The sequence below is a fragment of the Daphnia pulex genome, chromosome 8 (genome assembly GCF_021134715.1).
Source record: "Daphnia pulex isolate KAP4 chromosome 8, ASM2113471v1".
NCBI lineage: Eukaryota > Metazoa > Arthropoda > Branchiopoda > Diplostraca > Daphniidae > Daphnia > Daphnia pulex.
Genome location: NC_060024.1, coordinates 2,635,327 through 2,641,703, shown reverse-complemented (window position 1 = coordinate 2,641,703; position 6,377 = coordinate 2,635,327). Strand labels below are relative to the sequence as shown.

Here is a 6,377-nt window from a genome sequence, read left to right as displayed (position 1 = left end):
GCCTGCCAGGAAATAATGCGTACATTTTTTAAAAGGCTGTTCAAATTTTCAAAGCGCTTGAGTACCGTCAATTGCTAGATTTTTACTCGGAAATCAAATTCAACTTTGGGTTGGATCAAATTGAATGCCGTCAAAAAGAATTCTTCTGATCAATTTGGATCCAGAAAAAAACAATTATTTTTGTGTAAATTGATATAGGGGAGAGGGGGGTTAGTTGTCAGGTGCATTTTTCCTGAATTTTTTTGAATTTTTTGAGTACATTACTGGTAAAATGATTTCAATTCCCTATGAATTGATAGAATTTGTTTACAATGTTCATTTACACGAAATTGTGAAATTGAGAAAAACTGCACTATAAAAACTCATGCATTGCTGTACGACGACTTTTTAAATATAAATTTCCCTTGCGCGTGATTTAATTTTTGTCCGATAAGGTAAACAAAAATAGAGTACATAGATATTAAAGTTACCTAACAGATGTGAACAGAACAATAAAGAATACCCCAGTGAAGTGGCTTTATGAATTAAAATCACGAAAAATTCACGATTTTTCGTGTTTTTTTCGATGCGCGTGATCTAAATATTTTTTTAACTCATTCAAACTTTCAAGATATTTTTTAAAGGTGAAACCGCACCCCAATCTCAAAGAGCAACCCAATAAAAAAAAGAGTCGAAAAATGAAACAGACTAAGCACCCTGTGAGGTAAGTTGTCAGAAATTTTGAGGGTCATGTTGAGGGTCATGTTGGCATACATATTTCTCCCTAGATGCTGGGTTGTAAGTTTTAAAAACTCGAACTTACCCTGCAGGTGGGGCAAGTTGACAGACTGTCGCGTTTCTTTTAAAAATAAAAAAAACATTAATTCTATTTGGCTAATAGGTTTTCTGGCACTCTTCGAGTTTTATACTATGAGAAAAAGTGCTGAGAGTGCTGAGAGGCCCAAAACTAACTTTTTGCCGTTTTTTTTTCTTTTTGCTATAACTCATGTTGGGGAAGTCGTATACTTTTGAAATCTTGTATGAGCAATCTGGGTGTTGTCTTTCATATTTAGTGTAAGAGGCTTGATTTGATTTGGTCTGAAAGGGGTCTAACTAGCAAAATGCCAACTTACCCCACCTGCCAACTAACCCCCCTCTCCCCCTACAGCGCATGAAGCTATGACGGAGTTAAATTATAACAAATAACCGTAATAAAGAACCTACCTAAAGTTTGGGAACATGCGCGCGCGCGAGAGAGAACCTTATGGAGTTTGGCTTTTTTTCTCGGCGATCCGAAAAATCCAATTTTTGTCGGATCGCGATGAATTTTTTTTTTGGCCGTAGCCATTATAGGTAGCATTAAGCTGATTTTTTTCAGATTTTGCCTATCAAGGGGAGTGTAGGTTTAAAATGGATCCCTAAGTTTGGGAACACTCCATAGTGCTCCATGCAAATTACTTTGAAGGGGAATAAAAAAAAAAAATTCGAGTTTTTTCACATTTTTAAAAACAAAATCTGAATTTGTTCGCTTTGGCAAGGACTAAAAAAAAAAAACAAATTCAGATTTTGTTTTAAAAAATGTGAAAAAACTCGAATTTTTTACAGAATCTAGGCATTCCATCTAATTCGCTTTACAAATCTAGAAAAAACAAGAATAAAATTTTGAAAAATTGATTATGACTTGATCAGATTTGAACCTAGTATTACTGTAATGCAAATCCACCGCTATACCCACTAGGCTGCCAATCGCTTATTTTCCATCGACTCTGACCATACCACGATGCAAGACGACTTCAAGGAACTTAAAAGTTTGGAAAGAAGACGTGGAAAATGGAAACGATTTTGGGGTACAGCCAATCACAGACAAGCACGTGATCTTGAGTAGGCGGGGCTTCTCGGTAACGGCGAGATAGCCAGATGTCTGGCCGTGATTATAGTAGGCTATGGTCCCAAAGATGGGAATATAACCATCCAATATGGCAACCTTGAACCACTCTATAGGAGGAGGTGGTAGAGGCAGGCTGTAGTATTCGGCCGTAAGGCATTGTGACAGCTTTCTCCCACCCAGGACAGGGGAGTGGGCGGAAGAAGGGGAGTGTGGACGTGCCAGAGTAGAGGTTACATATTGCGACTGCTGCCAGCACTTTACTTTATTCATTCATGACCCCCAGATGTCATTATGTGTTGTAACTTTTTTGTTTTATGTCAGCCGCTAGAGGGTGGGGGCAGGGAGACCAATACAGAAAAGTGAGGTCTCCCACTTCTTTTTGATGCGCCGAGCCGAGCGGGCTCGAACCTGTCAAAAAATCACGACAAAATGAATTTTCCTGTCGCACCGTTGCACGCACAACCGTCACGGAGCTTTCAACATCTATTTACATGTCAAGGAATCGAACCCAAAACAAAATGTAAATTGTCTCGGGGATAACATAATGAGAATTAGTATGAATAATGAGTCAATCAATAATCAATCATCAATCAGTTTTCCTTCGCTGGACACTAAAATCTTGATCTCATCATTGAGCAATTTACAAACACCCAAACGTGTTTCAGAATCGTCTTCGGTATACATTTTTTTCCATACTTCTCTTACAGCATTCTCCTGAAATGTGCTGAGACAAGGTCGGTGACACTGACAATATTTTGCTCGCCTTTGGTTGTAGCATATTTATTTGCAAACGATGCATAACTCCACGAGTACAAGCCGCAATTTTAACAGCTCGCCGGGAGAAAAGAGCTAAAATATCTTCATCCAGAGCATCCATCTACCAAAAACATAAAAGTAATTTGTTTAAATAAATATAACATTTCTCGAAGATGTTTTCTTAAAACTATCCCGAATCGAGTGAGAAGTACGTGATTTCTGTGTAACTTAGTCCAAAATAAGTACGAATCTCGGGAATATCAGCTTCAGTCATGTTGTGTCTCCATTGAGGTGTTTGAATTGTTTCCCCTGTTATTAATAGAGCTAAGTTTTTATTTTTATTTTATTTTTGCAATTATATCTGGATCTCAAGGTGGAGAGTATACATAAATTTATTGCTTCTTTGCAATTTGTACCTATATTAACAACCATGTGGTAGGCACCAGGAAATTTTAAGTCATATATTTCCCGACTTCTTGTTTGATACAATCAAACGGAATTGGTGGGTCAGCCGCCCTCAGCACTTGTGGCATCACCAAGCTCTTGTGACTGGAAAGGAAAAAGAGTAAAAAATGGCAACTGAAATCTCTACTAAGCAGGAGTAGTAATGTACAAAATCAAGTTACTTACCATTCGAAGTGGTCACATTTTCTACCTTTATCCTTTTAATTATAGTCTTCCGGGTACAGCTTTTTTTTAGTGGTTTTAATAAACGTTTTCTGTACCGATCAGGAATACTAAAAAAAAAGAAAAAAAATTTATTGATTATGTTTTTAAATAAAAGAAATGGTTTGGAAATTTAAAAATATTTACATGATCAAGTACTTCGGTTTACCGTCATGCAAAAAATTTACACTAGCCAAATTAAGGTTTTCAACATGAATGCCCGTGTAACATTGTGCCGGCCCAATCAATAGTTGGGGGGAGTTTACACCAGACATCTTTGTGTTGTAGGATCTTTCAAATAAGGAAGAAAAGTATTTTTAAATTTGAAAGATACCTGGAAAAGTTAATACCAAAAGAAACTTAGTCATGATATATCAATAAAAAATATTAAACAAATTAATTTTTAGACATGAAAACTCACCAAGAATTCTCTCCTTCTGGAAATAGAGTCGCATCCTTATCGACTAAATATTCCGGAAAAGGCTTTTTGGGAGCCAAGCCTTTTCCTATTGCTACTTCGTAGAAAAGTAAAAATAAACCTTTCCAATTAGAGTTTGTTGGCCCCAAACTGCCGAATCCTGTTTTGAACAGCGATGGCAAATATCCCTTTGCCATAAACTGGCCCAGCGTCACACCTCTGCTGCTTTCAATCATTGTACTTCTGTACACACCTTCGGCCTTCTTTTTATACTCTTGCTTTAGTGGATGGAAAGAAGGCTTCAAAACATGGCTTAGGGGATCAAAATATCCCCACTTTCATGTAAATGTTTTTTATAAGCCTTGCTGATAAATTCAGGAAAGTTAGACATTTCGGCAGCTGAAGGCCTGTAGGTCACGGCGTCGTGATCACAGACAGCTATTAAAATCAAATATGGAAAACACAAAAAAAAATTGCAAATGAACTTAAAAAAAAACTTGAAAATCGAGGAAAACAGGAGAACAGGCACATATATATAAAGATTATATAAATAATATAAATATATGTATATATATATAATGATGTCATAAAATATGTCACCAATATAGACATGCAAATTAAAAACACAAATAAATAAATGGTACTCACGGACAATTGCAAGATGATCCCGTAAGGTTTTCCCCTTTCTGGAATCCAACCAATCCTTTCGCTCTGGACAGACCTAAAAGGAGTGCTGTATTTTTTTACAAAAAAAAAACGCTTCCACATTTGCGGTAATGGGAGCCTTTTCGTTCTCTTCGCGTGATTCATTTGCGCAGTTTTCGCCGTCTACAAACATTATGTTTCACACCTAAAATAACACGTTGAAAAAACTAACAAAATGGAATAAATAAGGGAGAAACACAATAACATGGCCAAACTCTTTATAATCATCTGGATACAGCTTTCTAAGCAGTTCTAATAGGGCTTTTCCGTACCGAGCAGGAACAGTTGAAAATAAAAAACATGGAAAAGAACAACACAAATAAATATTTTACTTTAGTATAATTACTTAATAAGAACACAATTTTTTTTTTTGAAAACTTAAAAAATTTACATAATCCAATACCTGGCATGACCTTTATGCAAAAATTGACGCTTGCCAAGTTAAAATTTTCCACGTGAATTCCTGTGTAGCTCTGAGCCGGCCCTATCAACATTTGTGGGGAATTTACTCCAGACATCTCTGATGTAGGGTCCTTAACATACGATGGAAAAGTTGCTTTTAAATTGGGATACCTGGTAAAGGGATTTCCACAGAAAAATTAGTCATTAAACACTAAATTTTACACTCTCAATGTTTTTCCTCTGCTTTTCCCCTACTTTTGGCTACTTTGTGGTAGCCAAATGAACAGATATACTTTTTGGTAGTCGTTGCTACCTTTTGGAAGTAACTTCTACCTTTTTGAAAGAGTAGTGTAAAAGTAGGGAAAAGTAGTGTATCTACTATTTGTCTACTTTTCGGAAAATTCCTAAACAGTAGACAAATGGTAGGAGAATACCGACTACTTCTTTCCTACCTTTAACACTACTTTATTAATACCATTAGGTAGGACATCCTACTTTTATTTTAATAAATCGATACAAATAAATCGATTGACGAATGAACTATTTTAAATAAATAAATAAATATAAATTCTTCTCTTGTTTAAAAAAAAGCAGACAAGCTTTTAATGTATTTCAATTGATAATTAGGAAATAAAAACTTGGTTAGTTACAACACATAACATCTTAATAATAAATAGATGCATCAAATTTTAAGAAAATAAGGAACTCTTCAAGATCAACCGGATTCAGAGATGAAATATCAAGTGACACAGGGGAAACATTAATGCTGACCATTATGATAGAGTAGCAAAGACACTAACGATGTTAGGTTGGGAACTGTAAATAATAAAGAAATGTTAGCAATTATGTACATTATTTATATAATCATATCAATATCCATAATTACTACCACAGATGGAGAATTGAAGTTGAAGTAGTGTGCTGAAGTAGATTACAAGCAAAAAACTTTCTACGATACTCTGTAGTGACCAATCTGATACACATTTGAATGAGCCTATATTCTAAAAAAAGTTGGGGACTTTCACGTTGAGTTGGTAACTGAAAATACAAATGAAATGTTAGCATGTATGCTAATTATTTTGAATCATATTAATAACAAAAATTACTAACACGGATGGAGAATTGGAGAGGAAGTAGTGAGCTGAACCAGATTACAGTCCAAAAACTTTCTACGATACTCTCTAGTGAACAATATGATTCCACATATGAATGAGCCTATATTCCAAATAAAGTTGGAAACAGTTGGCAGTTGAGCGTTTGATCCTATTAATATATAGAGTGCACTTCATACAGAACTGTGTGTGCTCTGTGAAATAACGTAACACAATAAGCCTTGGTACAATTTAAACAAAAACTTAAATTTCTCACCTCATTAATGAATAATTAGATCATAAACGTGAAGTACGGCCGTAACCGAGAAATAGAGGCCAGAAAAGTAAAATCCTGTCTATATGAATAGCAATTTTTTATCTTAAGTTTGACGAGCCTGATTGATTTATCCATAAACACAACACCAATGATTTTACTTGTAAAATAATAATTTTATTTCACAAAGTTAATCAC

The 6,377-nt window shown here is 35.3% G+C and overlaps 2 long non-coding RNA genes across 3 annotated transcripts; both read right to left on the bottom strand.

The window, feature by feature from the left end:
- Positions 1 to 1,706: 1,706 nt before the first annotated feature.
- LOC124200341 lies at positions 1,707 to 3,618 on the bottom strand. 2 transcript variants are annotated; one of them, XR_006877282.1, is made up of 5 exons: positions 3,437 to 3,618; positions 3,254 to 3,360; positions 3,040 to 3,172; positions 2,836 to 2,932; positions 1,707 to 2,744 (listed from the first exon to the last, which is right to left on the bottom strand). It is a non-coding gene; the product is annotated as an uncharacterized LOC124200341 (long non-coding RNA). The 2 variants fall into 2 exon arrangements; XR_006877281.1 differs by having other exon boundaries at positions 1,707 to 2,932.
- Positions 3,619 to 3,716: 98 nt separating this feature from the next.
- Positions 3,717 to 4,909, bottom strand: LOC124200342. Its single transcript, XR_006877283.1, has 3 exons — positions 4,816 to 4,909; positions 4,356 to 4,673; positions 3,717 to 4,145 (listed from the first exon to the last, which is right to left on the bottom strand). It is a non-coding gene; the product is annotated as an uncharacterized LOC124200342 (long non-coding RNA).
- Positions 4,910 to 6,377: the final 1,468 nt, after the last annotated feature.